The following is a 17,969-nucleotide window of genomic DNA, read 5'->3' as shown; positions in this document are numbered from 1 at the left end:
ACTGAAAGAAAGCCAAATAGCTTCTATGTTTACACACCTAAAGTGCCCAATACCCGTTAGAAAAGTGTAAGCCACAAACAGCTATGGTCAGCTTTTAAGATATTTAAGATATTCTGGAATATGTATATATATATACTACCCATACATTTTGCCAATAGTCAAATGAAGCAAAAGTACAGTAATTTCATGACTATAAGGCGCACCCTTTTGACTAAATTTTTTCCCCGAACCAGGAAGTGCATCTTATAGTCCGGTGCACCTTATATGATGGACAAAATTGCGAAATTCGCGAACCCAGAAGTGTGAGCCACAATGGGGGGGGAGGGGGTGCCGCAGGAGCGCCGAGTTGCGAGGGGGGGGACGGCGGGAGCGGGCGGCCACGACTGGCAGGAGCCGCGCGGGGAGGGAGGGAGCCAGCGCCAACCCTGGTGCAGGCAGAACAAGAAGCGGCGGTGACGCGGCCCCTGCGGCCACTGAAAAGCCGCAGTGGTGGCGGCGCAACTCCTGAGGTCGCAGCAAAGCGGCGACAAGTGGCGCAGCCACGGGAAAGCGGTGAGAAGCGGCGGTGCCACCAGCCGGAGGGAAGCACCGACAAGCACCGCCGCCGCCAGCCAGGGGAAAGCTGGGACGCAGCACGGCTGCGCAGTGGGAGCCGGGAGCTGTGCCAGGCGGCGCCAGGGGTGGGCGGGAGTGCCGGGGCCCGCTGCATTGGGAGGGTGCCTGGGACTGTGTTTAAAGGCTACACCGATCTTTGAAAAATGTTTGCAAATTGAGCACCTGCCAGTAATTCATTACTTTGTTGCACGCCACGCGGCTTCTCACTGCAAAAAGAAAGTGCGCCTTATAGTCTGGTGCGCCTTATATGATCTACAAAGTTGTGAAATTTGCCAACTCCCAGGGCGTGCGCCTTATAGTCCGGTGCACCTTATGGTCGCGAAATTACTGTACTTTTAAAATCTTTTTTTTCCCTCCCACATATAGAGATGCAATTTGTGTTCCTTGCTTCCATGCTTCAACATAGAAAGAAAGCATGATTTGAAAAACTGAAAGGCTGGACAAATGTCCCTAAAAGAAGAAGCTGACCAATAAGACACACAGAGACAATACACCAGACAGTATGTGATTATTTTTCAAAATAATTTTCAATTTTAAAGATCTGTAGCACAAGAATTCCTCAAAGTAGAACTGGCATCCTTGTTGTAAACAGACCTTAATAGCTGTTTCTTCCTCAAATCTGCCCAATCACTTTTAGATGTACGCCACATTATAGCACCCACAGTCACTGCTGGCAAATAATTTCCTCTCCATGAAGCAGAAACTGCCTACTAGGTTATTCTTATTTTGCTGCTTTTTTTTCTTTTCCTTTTTTTAAACCTTACCAGCTGCTAGTTTTAATGGATACTAATAGGGGTTTGTATTAGGGAAAGAGACAGAAAAGCATTCCCAATTGCTCCAGATTTTATAAGCCTTCATATCCCCTCAATACTTTCTCTCTGAGCCTGAGGCACACTAGTTTATTTAATTAATCCTCAGACAGAAATCATTTAACCTCTCTGATCATTCTTATTTCATTTCTCCATAACTTTCTTTTTTCTTCAAATAGGTTAATGAATATTATAAACACTTCTGAAAACACCAGAAGATTGAAGGCTGATGCAATTCTTTATTTTATTATTCTTTTCCCCAGAAGTTGTAAAGTTTAAGCTAACATTTTTAGACTAAAATTATTTTCTTTCTGCACCAGTGTGTAAAAATTAAAAAATATCTGGCTCTTAGATATGAGGGTAGAGTACATAAGAACCTGTGGCAAAGTTAAAATCAGCAAAGCCAGAATTTACACCCATGTACTCTAAGTCTTTGGTAAGGATTTCTTTCTGCTCTGGAAATTCATGCACACAGGAGGAATTGACCTGTGCTTTGAGAACATGCAGAAGCAAGAAAACTAACAGGCATCAAAATTAAATGGTCTGCCCAGGTCATGCTGTATGTGGCAAATTTAGGATTGAACTTCAACCTTCTTCATGCTGAAGTAGCATCTTAACCAGGACACAATACTACATATACAATATGGTAATAAGTAAAAACCTGGCAGATTATCTCAGATAAGAAATTATACAATTCATGTGTTGAAGTGAAAATGGCTGCCAGTGACAAAATACATAGATGACTTAAAAGCCTGGTCAATGGTTAATGTTCCAAACAATTTGCAATTCATATAGTTCTGCAAGTGACTTGGTGCTTATTGTCATTTGGGGACTTTATTTTTCTATTGTTAGAGAAGGGGTTCATGAAATATAGTGAAAGGCAACAAAAAATGCTGAAAGCTTTTCAGATGTTGAAAAATACAAACTCATTCAATTCAAGAGCTTTGAGGTAGTTACAGAAGGGCAAATTAATATTCAACATGAAGATGAAAACACCCTCAAAGAGGTGGGCAGTTATAAGTTTTTAGAGACTAGATTGCAGAAAACACTGTGGAATACCTGCTGCTGCTAGGTCATGAAATATTTACAATTGTAAAAACTTCTACTTTATTCCCAACATTTTTCATCAGTTAAACAACCCCTCAAATAAAACCCTCTAATAAAAAACAAATAAAAACTCCAAAAGTCTTCTCAGGGTAGAAAATCCTATATTTAGCATCATAACTCTGAAAATAATCTACAGTAAAAGCAGGCTCTGTAAAGCCAAAGGCAAGGCTTAAAATGATTTGTTTGATGGCAGTCTTTCACTTACAGCTTCAGTGAACTGCCAGTGAAATGCAAGTGCAATATTCCTCTGTGTATGTCACCTTTTGTTTGCAATTCCTGGTGCAAGGGACTTTTTTAAACCTTTCCTGGGCATGCATCCCTTTGTTTTCCTACATGTACACTGACAAGCCAGTTTTGGTCTAATATTAAGTTTGCAATGTTCCAGGTGTTACTCTGACATCAATAACAAATAATTGCTAGAGAGGAACTTCAGTCCTGGTATTTTAAGTCAGGATTCAAATTCTGCTCAGCCCTCAGGACCCAGCCTAAGGACCATGGCCCTAGGACATGAGTAATCTTGCACTCAGTTCAGTGCTCATCACTGAGGATCACCTCCCAGCCAAACCCAAGCAACACTTCACCACAGCCCAAGCATCACTAGGCAACACGATTCTTTCTCATATCTAATGCCTTTCCATCAGTTTCAAAATAGACGTTTATATAAAGTAGCACAGTCTCTGTGTTTGTAGTAACATCGGTCCAGACAAGTGTTAGCTGTTTACTTCAGTGCAATTTATGATTACTGGCACTATAAAAATGCTATAAATCTCACTGAAAACTTTCTTATCATTTATCTCTATTCCCAGTGATGTTTTGCAGATAACATCTTGGAACAATAAAGAGTAAACATAGACGTGTAAGAAAAATGTGGTCATAAAAAAAATACTGATTACAGTTTTAGGCACACAACTTGGTTAAAATTTTGTTTCTATAGCAAGTGTCCTTAAATTAAAGTTATTTAGCCATCAGCTACAACAGGAGTTTGGGAGTCTGGGGTGTTTTTAATATGATGCATTATTTTGATTTGTCTCAGGGTTAATCTCAGGAATATTACGCAGAATTATTTGGCTCCTTCTATTTAGTTAAAAGTTTTATCACCATACTAGCATTACTCTCACAGTTAATTAATGTTGGTTTTCCAAGGGAAAAAGCTTCAGTTAATCCCCCATATTTACTACTGACAGTGCCAACATTTCAGAGCCATTGTCAGGCTTAAATCAGAAGGAATATCAGGCTTATAGGACTATTTATATTTGCTTTATCTTTCTATTTTTCCACCAACATTATTAACAATAGTGCAAAATGCAGTGGTAATTTTGTAAATACAAAGCTGGCCATTAGATACCAAACTGAGACCAGCCTGTAACCCTGGCCGTGAAATGGGAAACAGTACTCAATATTGTATTAACTCAGATTGAGTTAAATTGAAGCAGAATGTAGCAAAAATACATATATTTGCAGTTCACCAAATGAACCATTCTTTCCTGCCCTCCATTGCACATTTATTTTCTAACAATTCTAACTTTTAAATACATTAGCTGTAGAAAACTGTGTCCAATGAACAGGCTTTAGTTACTTATTTTATAAGGTTTAGGCTTAATTTTAAAAGGGAAAATTATATTTCAAAGCTTTTACGCCATAATTTTCTTCCTGATTTTTCAAAGGGGAATGTACTTACATAGCTTCTATTAAATTTTTAATAAATTTATTTCCCACATGTAAAAAAATATTTCATTGGGAATTGGAATAATTTACGAGCTAATTAAAGGCAGCACAGATAGTGCATTTTTCAGTACAGTAATTTTCAGATGCTCAACAAAAGAAAAAAGTAAGAGTTTCAATAAAACTCAGTAAGGCAAGAAACTGCAAATAACGAGTGAAAAAGGCTTGAAATGTCAATATGTTTTGTTATGAGTTATCCAAATCAGCCCTTCTGCAGTAAGTGAATTATAATGGGAATCAAGACACCAAGTCTTTGAAAAGCTTGTTGAAAATGTGAGTTATCTTTTAAGCTTGTTCCACCTATTAAAGGAAAGAGTACCACTGGGTAAAGTGCTCTGCACAGCCACCTGAGCATCTCTTTAAATCCTGTGTATGCCTGTACACACTCATATTTATAAATATGGTATTCAGTGCTTTCCAAAGAGTAGTAAATTCATACCTAATCAGTACTGTGTGTTCCTCTGGGATTAATTCATGCAGGGAATGAAGGGAAAGCAGCCCATGTCTGCTCACGCTGTTTGGATAGTGGCAGCAGCAGCAGAGGGCTGGCTGTAGGCCAGCTGGTGTGAGCTGGCTCTTGTCCCTCTCCCCAGGACTCATGCACTCTGAAGTAGAGCAATTGCAGAATGCTTGATCCAATTCTCCTCTGGGTCTTTGAAACAATTGCTTTTTTGGTCATTTTCCACTTCAAAGTGCCCAAAATGATGAAACTGCAGTTCAAACCTGACAGAAGAATGTTTTAGTAAGCTGTTGCTTTTTTCAATATTAATACGACATTAAGGGTACTTGTTTTCTGTCCCAGAGCAAGGCACATAATGCACACATTTATTCATCTTATTAGCTCTTCTTTGCAAAGTTAGGTTCTGCTTTTTAAAGCTAACTCAGATATAACTTTTCAGTCACAAGATATGTCATGTTCTCAGAAATTAAAACAAGTGGAGAAGTTCCTATTCTTCCTATCCTGTAGCACATATCCCAGAGAGCACTGCAGAGCCACCTGGCTGCACATATAGGCCAGAAAATGAATCCTTCTAGTACTGTACAATGTACAACCTTTCTAGTACTGTGCAATTGTACAACCCTCTGGTATTGTACAATACACAACCTTCCAGTACTGTACAATGTACAACCTTCTAGTACTGTAAAACACTCCTCTCAGACAATGGCTATTGCAAAAGTGGCCTTGGGGAAATGTTTCTGTAGCATAAATCTGTATCTTGGGCTTCCTTTCACTAGGACTCTTCTTTCCCGTTTGTAGAAACAAGGTTATGGTCTTCATTTGCCCATACTCCCAACTACAGTCTCTGTGGACCACCACAAAAAGAAACAAGCCAAAAATCTCCAACCATCTTTTCAGAACAGTTCCAGACCAAAAGGGGAGATGGATAAAAAAAGGAAACCCCCAAAAAAGTAAACCCCAAATTAAGCCAAGGCAATTACTGCATGAAGGACTTTGGGTGAACAGGAAAGTGAACCAGCCAACCAGCATGCACAGCCTCTACTGTGTGGATGTGAAAGGAGCAGCATCTCCAAGGAAAAGAGAAAACAGGAAAGGCTGCAATATGAAATATGAGTATGACCCTCCTCTGTACAGTCATCTGCTGATACAACAAGTTTGGAAATTCTTGGTGATAAGATCCCTATCCCTTCAAGAAGTGTGACTAAACTAGATTGGTTGAACTCAAGAAGCTCAGAGATCCTTGTCACAGTACTGTAAGTGTTTCCAAAGGTCATAGAAACTCAAACTAAAAACTCTGCTAGTCGCTAAAGGTACAGCTCTGTAATTCTCCCCTTTGTCCATAAATATCCTTTTTCTCCCTTTGAACTATTTTCTATTTAGGACTTAGTTTATTTGCTTGCTGCAACCATCTTTTGGCCTTCAATATTGCCATTGTCTATTCAAAGGATTAAGTACAGGGAATATTCCCAGAGTTGATATAGGTGAATATGGTACCCTTTATTTGTGAGAGGAGGATCCCAGATAGCCCTCTAATAGCAAAAGCCCTGGAAAGCGAGACTTTTCAACCTATATTTAGGGAACGCAGAAGCTCATCTGTTTTAATGTGCTTAGAGACGTACAAATGAGATAGGATACTTGAAATTCAGATACCATTAGAATATTAAATAAATCTTAATTAAACTGGCATGATTTGGAAGTAAATGCAGTAAAATTAATATCACTATACCAGAGCAATGGAAAACTGAAGCATGCTTTCAATAATTACTGCCAAAAATTGCCTTCTCTGCATCTCATTTTGTGAAGATTAGCCAAGCAGTGAAATACTGGAATCAAATACATCCATTAACTGGGCTTCAGAAATTAGCATAATTGATCATGTGAGACATGACTGACCCTAAGCAATTTTTAAGTTTTACTAAGCTTATATGGTTTCCATTTGGTCATGGTTCTAATGCAATCCTGTAGAGCCACATGATGCCCAAAGCAACAAAGTATTATTCCATATGAGAAAAAAAAAAAAAAATTATCACTCAAGTGAACACAAGGAAAGAAAAAATGAAGGTCTGGACAGTCGGACGGCAGCAACTCTCTTACATAGTGCTCAAAGCATGGTAAGACAGGAGTCAATTCCATTCTTTTATTTAGGAGACTCTCTATGTCATTCAGTGTAGAAAATCTATTTAAAATCTCCCTGAAAGGGGATCAATTACACAACAGCAAAGATTTATGATGCTTGATGCCACAAATAAAGGAAAAAAAAATCAGTTTTACTAAGTAATACAAAGCTAAACAGCTTCTAACTCACTTATGATGCCTAAGAGGTATCAGGGTGCACAACACCCTACAAAAACAATTGTTTTGCTTTATAATACTCTCAAAAGAATTATTTGGTGGCACATCACAGCATAGCAGTAGTGTGCTGGTATTGCAGAGAGAAAAGTAAGCAAGGTAAAGAGGTGGCATGCCAAGGTTTTCTGCAAATAGCACTCTGTTTTTTTGTCAAAATTCAATGGTATTTGTTTGACATTTAATTAAAACTCAGGGCCATTAAACTCAACCTAGCAATGTCACCACACTTAACTTGTTAGAAGGTACACTTCCTGTGACTCTTCAGTTCAACAGTTAGGAAAATGATGATAAAAGGTCAACAGGGGGATTGTTTAAGGTGTCTCTAACTAGTTGCCTATCAATAAAAATAGTCATTCAGCTTTTTACAATGGAATGCATGAAAAGCCATGGGCATGAAAATGCAATTACTCTCCTGTAAATTGGCAGCACATTAGTATGCTGGAAGGGAGAAAGAAAGTATAACTTGGGCTTGGAGAACCATGAGATTGATAGCCACCAGGAAAATGGTTGCGTTAATTAATTTTCTTCTGAAAATTATCCAGACCATTAAAACTTCTTTAATACTTGCACATAGTTAGAGTTGGCTCTAACTTATGAAAAGCTGATGAAACACACAAGACAACAAGCAAGAAATTCTGAAGGCAAGCTAATTAAGGCAGTTTTTTAATAACTTTCTTACTAACAAATAACCATTTTCTTAAGGGGTTTTTTGTTCCCTTGAGACTTTAGAATATAATTACTGGCAAATAGTCATTATTTCCCTTTTTTGATGGAGTATTTTAGTGTGCTCTATCACTGTCTAATAAATGCGCAAGGAATCAGAAATGTTTAAGTACAGTAATTTCACGATTTCGCACCTAATTATAAACCGCACTTCCAGGGTGTCGGCAATGTTTCGTTTTTCCTCCATAAATAAGTCGTACCGGATTGTAAGCCGCACTTTCGTTCGCAGCGAGGATCCACGTGCAACTTTCACAAAGTTGCCAAATAGTGACAGAATCGCGGGATCACAGGGTTTACTGGCTTGGGGCTGTGCGGGCCCACACTTCTGGGTTAGTAAATTTCTGAACCTCATCAATATATTGACCACACCTGATTATAAGCCGCTCTTCAGTTTCAGATCAAAATTTTAGTCAAATTGGTGCAGTTGATATAAGCATTTATTATGGAGTACATGGAGAACTTAAGCACTCCAGAAAATGTAGGCAGAACATCTGTTCTCTGAATCCCAGTCAGGGTTTAATAGGGTCCAGGACCAACAACTCTGAGTATGCTCAGCATCTAAGAAAATTTTTTATTGATGACAGAAATTTAGCTGTCCCCAGTATCAGCTGAGTAGGGGCTTCCAAAGGGAATCTTTATAAACTTAGCATAAACAGGTTCTTAGTCCAGCCTTAGAGTAATTACAGTATTTCTTTTTCCTAACCACAAACCACAAAACAAATATTTAAAAAAATATTACTTACTAGAGTGATGTTATAATTTAAGATCACATATATATCTATCATATATATTTGATTTTCACTTCAAAAGTGTCAATATGTCTAGTAGTAATCCCAATGGGAAAAAAGAAAATAACACACCACAAGGGCAGCAGTCAAAACAGAAAAATTGATAACTTGATCTTGCAAATTAATATGGAAAAGATGATCCAGCTCCTTTTCTAGTCTTACTGAGACATTTTCCCTATAAGGTGCTTTCTATTTCTGAAACATATCTTTCATATGACTCATATGGGAAACTGCCCACAATGGGGTCTGGACTATACTTGCTTAACATGATATTTTCTTAAGACCCATAGTTTCTATTAGCTAGCAGATAAATACAACCATATAAATACATCTCAGTAGTTCCAGATATCTCTGGTTTTGGTAACACATGCTGTCTAGAAACATAAATCATACAATAAATTGTCAAAAAAATAATTGCTTATACTTTCCAGGGATGGAGGCAGCATCCAAGATCTACAGCAAAGCCTTAGTGGTGCTGTATTTGGGCAGGGGCATCCACCAAGCTCTTAAAGGAATTTAGAACTACCACTTACATATCTAAATGGCACAGAGTGATGCCATGCTGTGGATGACCTCTTCAGAAAAACACCACTACACAGGATTCCCCAGTTTGCTAGTTTCTGAACAGTGTAGTTTGCCTAGTTCAAAGTCAAAAAAAGATGAAAATCTTTCTCTTACAAAATCAAATCATACATTTACCTTGCCTTATGCATTGTGCTGCTGAACATGCCTGGTTTGAACAGCAGAGCACAGAGAAGCAGGGGAACAATGTGAAGAGGAAGAACTTTGTGGCTGGGTAAAATGCAGCAGCATCTGTCCTTTGCTCTCCACTGCAGTATGAGACTGCAGGTCTGAAGAAAGATACATAAATAAGTAGTTTGAGAAAGCACAAAGCAAGCTGTTGAGATCAGCTTGGCATTCCTGAGGAGTATCACTGGTCTGCTGCAGTACAGAGACAAAAATATGGGGAGTGGGCAAGATCCCCGTCAGAGATAAATCAGAACCTGCCTGTTGTCATCTGAATGAAAGCTTCAGAGAAAATGGCAAGTTAGGTGTAGCGACCAGGAAGGTCAGATTTAAAATATTAATTTCCTTTTAAAAAAATTAAAATTATCAATTCTATTTGCATCCATAAAAGATTTTCATTAAAAGTCAAATCTTATTTATCTAACAAATAAGTAGCATAACAATGAAGTGATGTACTTTGTATTACCTAATAAATATATAAATACTTGATGTAATAATGGGAGAGGAAACATGGTTTTAGTGCTTCAGATAAAGAACCAGGCATCCAAAAATTGCTTCCTGAAAATTTCTTTATAGCAGTAGAGAAGGCACTAAAATCATAATTGTCAAGAATTAGCCATTCTTAGTGTGTCACTCTTGGGCAGAGCTGAAAGTGTTCTAAACAAAGAGGAGTTCCAATAGCACAGCAAAAAATTGTCTGCCTGAGAGCCTGCTCTTGAGTGGCAATGAATACTGTGCCAGGTTAGGAGCAACAGGCATTCACTGGCTTTACAATCTAAACCAGGATTTTACAGAATTCCTCACATTAAATAGGAGCTTAACAGATAAAACAACCCAACCATTGTACCAGACACCCACAAGTGTTTTTAATGTTTTAATATTAAAGCAGACATCATTTTATGAGGGCACAGTTAGCAAAACAGAGAGGCGTGTCTAATTCTCTCAATTTTAAGCCTTTTTTTGCAGCTGTTTATAGCTTCTCAAAATTGTTTGGGCTCAGTACTTTTCATGCTTTCTCTTTATTTTGGGTTATTTTGATTTAATTTGAGATTTGCTTTAACATCTTCAGCTGCTAAAGAATTTTATTAGGAAAAGGGTATTGCTTTGGAGAAATCCTTCTGGAATGCAGATTAGGTAGTCCTAGGCTGTACAAGCATTAGCTTTTTGGTTCAAATCCATAGTTATCTTTTTGAAATTAACACTCTATACTTAGTGTCTTTATTTACATCATGAAGTGGGCTTGATATTCAAACCACATACACTTGTTTGAGATGAAAGCAAATCCAAAAAACATTTTCCTGCAGCACACCTGATGCACTCCAACTGCTAAAGGTGTTTCATTACACTGCACCTAGACAGGAAAAATCCAACACAAAACCACTGAAACACAGCATGGAGACATCAGGTCTGCAGCACTAGCTGACTCTCCAGATGCTCTTTGTCATTTGACATTACCAAATGGTGTGAGTACACCCCAGCACAGAAATCAGCTCACAGAGTGGTTGTGACAGACCCTTGCTGGACACCAGATACACCCAAAGCCTTTGCATCTCTCTTTCTCACTAGTCAGGTGAGAGAAAATATGAGAAATGACCTGTGGATCAAGATGGGGACCTGTGTGTGTCAGTGAGAGATCACTCACCAATTACTGGCATGGGTATAAAAGACTTGGTTTGGGGAAATTAGTATAATTTATTACCAATCAAATCGGCATAGCATAATGAGAAATAAACTCCAAATCTTAAAGTACCTTTCCCCCCTTCTTCCCAGGCTTTATTCCCAATTCTCTACCTCCTCCCCACAGGCAGTAAGGGGACAGGAAATAGGACTTACAGACGGTTCCTCACACCTTGTGTCTGCCATTTCTTCTTCAGCAGGGTCAGGAGTCCTTCCCCTGCTTAAGCAGGGCTCCCTCCCACAGGCAGCAGTCCTCCATGAACTTCTCCAGCATGACTCCTTTCCACAGGCCACACTTCAGGAATGGCCTCAGCATGTGTCCCTTCCACAGCACACAGTCCTTCAGGAACAGGGGCTCTGCTGTGGGTTCCCCATGAGGTCATAAGTCCTGCCAGCAAACCTGCTCCAGTGTGGGCTTCTCTCTCCAGGGGTCCACAGGTCCTGCCAGAAGCTGCTTCAGCACAGACTTTTCAGAAGTTGAAATCTTAATATCATAGAAGTGTCCCCAACTTACTTACACTCTGTAGGGACAAACTTATTATGCGTATGTTGGGTTCTGTTCACACAGAATTTGTATAGGCTTTACTCAAATGAAGCTCTGATTATTCACTTCAGAAAAATACATTTCTTTTAATTTCTGAAATTAAAAAAAAAATAAGGCAAAAATAATAATACCAGGTAAATCCAATAGCATGACTATTTGGCTGTCTCTGTGCACATGAGCAGCCAAAGCTATAAAATGGAGGAAAATTCCAAGTGTGCATTTAGACAACGCTTTCAAATGCTGTTCCAGACATATGCCTCCACCAAAACTGTAACCCTCTAATAGCCCGGATCAACTGCTGTCACAATAAGATTCAGTGTTCAGAAGTAGGTCATACTGCAGTGAGTAAAGCAGAGATAAATGGGGAAAGGGGGAAGCAGCATCCTCATTTCCACAAAGCTGAGATCCAGCTGGAAGAATTGCCTATACTGCCATAGAGTCCTGCATATAAATGTGGATCTGATAACACACCCACATAGCCTCACAGAAAGTCCGTGAAGCACATTTAATCTCTCAGAGTTAGCTCCTCTGTGTCCGAGAGTATGTCTTCATACCCTAATCACCTCTCTAAAGGCTCTCTGAATGTAATTTTTTGGTTGCAGCCCCTCTCAGAAAAGATCAAGATCAGTTTTACCCTTTGCAACCAAAGTCAAATTTGGTTCATGTGCTCAGTTTACAGATGTGATCCTGCATTCAAGAACCATTTTGAGATGACCTTAGAAGAAGGATTAGTGTGCACCCAGGTGTGCAGTGGTTTATTTGTAGTCTGACCCATGGAATCAGCCCTTACTGCATGACTCTTTGCTACAGATGGCTCAACATAATACACTGCAAGAACAAAAGGGATGTGTAGGTGTTCCAAGTTCACTGAGAATGGCAACAGATAAATTATAGGCAGACTATTAAGAGCAATATGGACATGAAAAGATGGATGAGGGAGCACACTAACCTTGAACCTGTTCTCTGACCAGGCAATTTAAGTTAAAGAGAGTGAATCTGTTATACATTGAAGGTTCAAGTGCAAGTGGTGATGAACAGCTCCATGTATTCACAGGTTCAACTACACACAGCTACTAGTACCCGGGCAGAATGCATTAATAAATGAATAGATGAAAGCAAGAAAGACAAAGACTACCTTAGTGAGCAGAAGAAAGCCTTTGGGAAGGCACTTACAGCTCAAAGTCCTTTGGTTAAAACCATATCTCTATAATTAGTCCCTCTAAATCCCTGCTAACAGTAAGCTCTCCTGCTCTGAAGTGTGGTAGCAATAGCTTTCACCACTTTAATCCCATACTCGTAGAAAAAGACAAGTCACTGTTTTTCATGAGTTCAACCCCTTCTGGTTAGAAAACTACAACATATTACAGGTTATGTTATAATATTCATGTCTGCAAAACAGGGTATGTGGAAATCCCAAACACAGTAGGATCTAAAACTCATCCTCAGCACCACAGAGGGCAACAAGACCTGTAGGCTATTCCTGCACTCTAAACCAGCAAAAACATGAGAGCAAATGTGCAGTAAAGTGTCAGCTATAGTTAACACACTTCTAATGAATATTACCAGACAATATGCCTGGTAAAAGAAGCCATTTTTTTTTTCAAGATATCACCAATGCAGAAATATAAAATAGTCTAACCTAGAGCTGTCTAAATCTGAATTATGCTACTGAATCTGCCTTCCAAGCAGCTGTGACACTGCTTCACACCAGGTGGACTATGATGTATTAGATCTCTTTAACATCATCCCTAGAATTTAATGAAAAAAGTGGGTCCTGCATTATCCTTGGAAGACACCAGATGTTTAAAATAAAGTTTAAAACATGGATGAAACTTTATTCTTGTGCACCTCACTCCAAACTTTCAATTTAAAGCATGGTTGATATTCTAGTGATCGTTTCTTTTGCCTTCTCTGCTAATAAGCTTTCTGGAAGAGTGGGTATCATGAACACAGAACTAATACAGAGTGCATGACAGATCTCATTTGCACAACAGATCTGCTGTGCAAACAAAAGCCAAAAATCCTTCTCCATTCTATAAAGGAAGAAGAATTCACTAGATGAATAAATACTGGAGGGGTTTTGCATTAACAAACTGGATATATTTACCCGTGTATTTTCTTATTCTACTGCCAAACACTTGCAGAATTCCTGATTTCATTGTAGTGATACTGTTTAAAAAGGGACCAATGCAAATTTCTTCATCTGCATACCACCAAGAATGCAAGCCTAGTATCCAGGAGACAATAAGGACTATTTTGAGAAGCGTTTTCATGTGGTTGAAAGAAAAAATACAACAGGGAGAGGGAAAAATATGCTATACAAAGATGAATCAAACAGGTATTTCATTAGACACAAAACAATATGTTTTCCTGGCTAAATAATCCCATCTCTTTCAGCCTGAGCTCCTTTGAGTGTGCATATTCACAGCCTTCCTTGGGACCCATTCCAAGACCTGCATGTTTTCTTGTTCTGAGAATCCCAGGGCTGGATGCAGAATTTATGAGAGCAGGGTAAGAGGCAGGATCATTTCCCTCAACCCACCAGCCATGCTTCTTTAGAAGCAGCCCAGCACAGAGGCAGCATTCTGGGCTGTGAGCATGCATTGCCAGGTCATGTCTGGCTTTGCATTCACCAGAACCAAGTCCTTCTCCTCACGGCTGCTCTCAGTGAGTTCTTCTCCCAGTCTGCTCTCATACTTGAGACTGTCCTTACAGGTGCAGCACCCTGCACTTGGACTTGTTGAGCCTTATAAGGCTCTTTGTGGGATGCAGAAAATAAGAAAATAAGAAAACAAAAATAAGAAAGACACACGTGTCTCTTGCAAGCAGGAGGAAAATGCTCATGTAAACAGTGTAGTAAGTAGCATCATCCATAACATAACAGAAATAGAGATGCTGATGTATCTTCACAAATACGAATAAATGTAAATATCCTGTAGTCTGACCTCCACTCAAATACTGTCCAGAGTTAATTTCTTTTGAATTAAAATACTATTTAAAAAAAAAGAATTTTTAAATTATGGAAATATATTGTTTTAGCATGTATCTAACTTACCTACTTTCTACATCATTTCCCAAATGAGTTTATCCAAGTTCTAGTTCTGGTACTTCTGTTTTACACCTTTAGAATTTGTTATTGATTTTCTCTTCATTAATTCTGTCAGAGTATCCTCTTCCTCTTGATGACAGTCATAAACCATAGTAAATGAATGGGTGAGAGAAGAGGGCAGTGATTAAACACTATCAAAAAATTGTATACCTTTCAAAACATTGCAAGCTAGAGAAGCAGAGTAAGTAAGGGTTGTCTAAAGTGATGTAAGATAGACCTTGTGGATAATTTACCTTCCTTCCCTCCTCCAAAACAAGTACCATGTTATCTAAACTCAGCAGCACTTAGTTATGTGCAGCAGAAATTAATAACATATATGTGACTATGATTTCATATTTTTCATCCTGGCCTAAAAAGCACCATGCCTCTCAGTGACTACAAGTCTACAGTTTAGGCTGCAGTCATACAGAAGTCATCATCTGATTCTGATTTATCGCCCTAGCAGGAGAGAGATCATATACAAGTTTCATGGATATTTAAACAGTAGCAAGCAGTCAGAGGTCTGGAAGAAAAAAGACTAAAACTTCCTTTTGGAGGAAACAACACTTAAGAAAATGGTACAGCAGGGGTTGAGGGAGGGCTAGAGAAATGGAGAAAAAATAAGGAAGAAAAACACTTTCCATGTGAAATATTTCTAAGAGCAAAAGTAGAAGCTGCTGAATCCAGTTTTCAGTGAGTCTAGTAGGCAGAAATACAATTGCACAAGACCTACACAAATCATTTTGCTATGATTCCCTTCAGAGCTTTTGGTCTTGGCCATGTTTGGTTTGAGGTATTACTTTGATTTTTATTTCCACTTCTACTCACCTTTTTCCATAAATTTTGTAAAAACTTTCTTTTGCCAGATATTCACAATATTCAAGACGGACTTGTGTTAAGAATAGTTTCTATTATTAGTAAACGTCAAATGGTATTTCTTAAAGGTTTTTTAACATTTTCCAGGATCTCACAGCCAAGCATTCTTCCTTCTAATTTTGACAGGTCAATATGACTTGGTTGAATACAGTAGGTTGAAGAGAGCTTATCTAAAGAGCAGATTTTAGTGGCTGATACTTGCCAGGAAGAGTCCCAAACCAGCAGCGTAGTAATTTCAAATATTGTTCTAGATGTCTTAATATCATTATTCCATACTACCAGCAACATGCTAGGGTTAAAAAAATAACAATCCTCAGCATTCTGCGTAGAAAGTATGAAGGATAAAAATCACAGCAGCAATGATACTGATACACAAAACCTTATTCCCTTGCCAACAGATCTTGCCTTTTACCTTGGAGTATGAATAGGGTCAGCACAATTACTACAAACTCTCATCTTACTGGGAGTGTTAGTAGATCATAAAGCCAGATGCACAAGATATCTACCTCATTTCACTTTGAGATAAAGGCAGATATCATTCTTAGTAAAGATCTCAGCAAAATCTGAAGTACAATTAAACATAGTGAATAGAAAAAGAAAATACATTTGCACATATTTATACAGCAGATGCAAAGACTACTCTCATGAAATTTTGTAGCTCAAAGAAAATGTGATAGATTAGGAGAAATGTGAATTTTACAGCTCAGTATGGGATGTGCTAAACAACATATGAAGGAATTATGTTGTACCCCTAATAGGAGATATTTAAATGGGTTATGTACAATGTCTGGAGAACTGCTGAGAGCTTAGTCAGTATCTGCAATAGTGCATGAAAAGATGTAAAACTATGAAGTGACTGGAAAAAAGGCTTAATTGTCAAACTGCCAGAGAGAGCAGTTCTGCCAGGTTGTAATAAAGAAGTTATTGGGACCTGCTGATTTAAGGATTTCTAGTTTAGTAGCTGTTACTTAATCTCCTTAATTACTGCAGGAAAGCAAAGCATATTACATCATCGAGTTCCTTCCCCCTCTTCACCAAATACTTATTCAATGGATTTCAATATTCAATATTTATTGACCGTCTCTGCCATTCCCACATTCATGTGATCAATTCCACTATTGCCATTCAGATACATACTAATAAAATTGTCATGATTTATTTTGTTCTTCATATATTTAATCCTCTTATTTTTCTTATTTCTGCTGACTGTATATGTCACCTTCTGTCCTTCCCTTATCAGTTCTGTGCAATTTCCAGTTTTTGATTTACACCATTAAAGTCTTCTTTCATCTATTTTTTACATACACTTATTATTCATAATAGCATTTGCATCCCTGCAGAGTCACTTTCTAATCAGTGTGACTCATATTCTTCTGTGGATTTTTGGACATTTAGTAAAGTGAACATTTTCCAATTGCCATTGCTATTTTCAGTCATCTCTGTTTTCTATTTTGCTGCAACTGTTCCTTCCAGGGAATGAAGACACAGGCATTTAATATCCAGTCCAAAGCAATAACATCCATTTGCACCAAAACTGCCAAGAGATTCTAAGAATCTGGTCAATTCTATGATACATCAAAAGGAAAGTCTCAAACTTTGCGTAATACTTTGAGTTAGGGAACAGCTTGATTTATTCTGTTACATCAAGATTCAACACTGATTGTGGAAAATCATCATCTGCAATTTCATAAGTTCAAAGACTTCAGGGCTGGCAGGATGGTCCATCTGCACGAATTCAGATGAAAGTCAATCACCATAATTTAGGTAAGACATTGCGCACTATATTGGAACATACAGAAGAGAAAACCACAATAAAGAAAGAAAGCAAGCAGCCAAACTTTTTTTGAGTTAACATTTTTCTGGTCCCTACACAGTTTCAAGTCCAGTGAAGAAGCAATATTTTAATTTTAAATACAGTAAGAGCTGGCCATTTAAAGAAACCAAATTTTTAGGTGCCTTTACTAAGCTGCCATCTGTAAGTACACATTGGTACACTACAGCAGAGTCCTCTGGGCCAGTGTCCAGCATACCTTCCTCCCGCAGAATTATTGTTCTAATAGATCCCAGTTATGAGCAAGTTCTGAGACATGACTGCCTCTGACAGGTACTATAGGTATAATTTAGTTACATCTTTTTTCCTTACTCATACTCTTCCCCTTGAAATTTTGATACTTGCCACCCTAAATCAAACTTTTGTTACTGTAATCATTGTGTCTTTTGCCTTCCTACCTCACCTGGTGTTTGCAGATACCTTTGTGTCACGTTTAGACAAAAAAGGAAAATTCTGGCCACCTAAAAGTCTCAACACATAACAAACTAATCAAAATAAACATCTTGAGGAGATTAGGGGAGTCCAAATTGGATCTTTTTTTTCCATGTTGATTTTCTGAAGCTTGCAGCAGTGGGACATATATCTGTATCATACAGGGCAGAAGATAAGCCAGACCAGCAAAATCTATTCTAG

The sequence above is a fragment of the Catharus ustulatus genome, chromosome 6, assembly GCF_009819885.2.
Source record: "Catharus ustulatus isolate bCatUst1 chromosome 6, bCatUst1.pri.v2, whole genome shotgun sequence".
Classification (NCBI taxonomy): domain Eukaryota; kingdom Metazoa; phylum Chordata; class Aves; order Passeriformes; family Turdidae; genus Catharus; species Catharus ustulatus.
The sequence above is the reverse complement of the archived record's forward strand: the minus strand, read 5'-3'. Positions refer to the sequence as shown.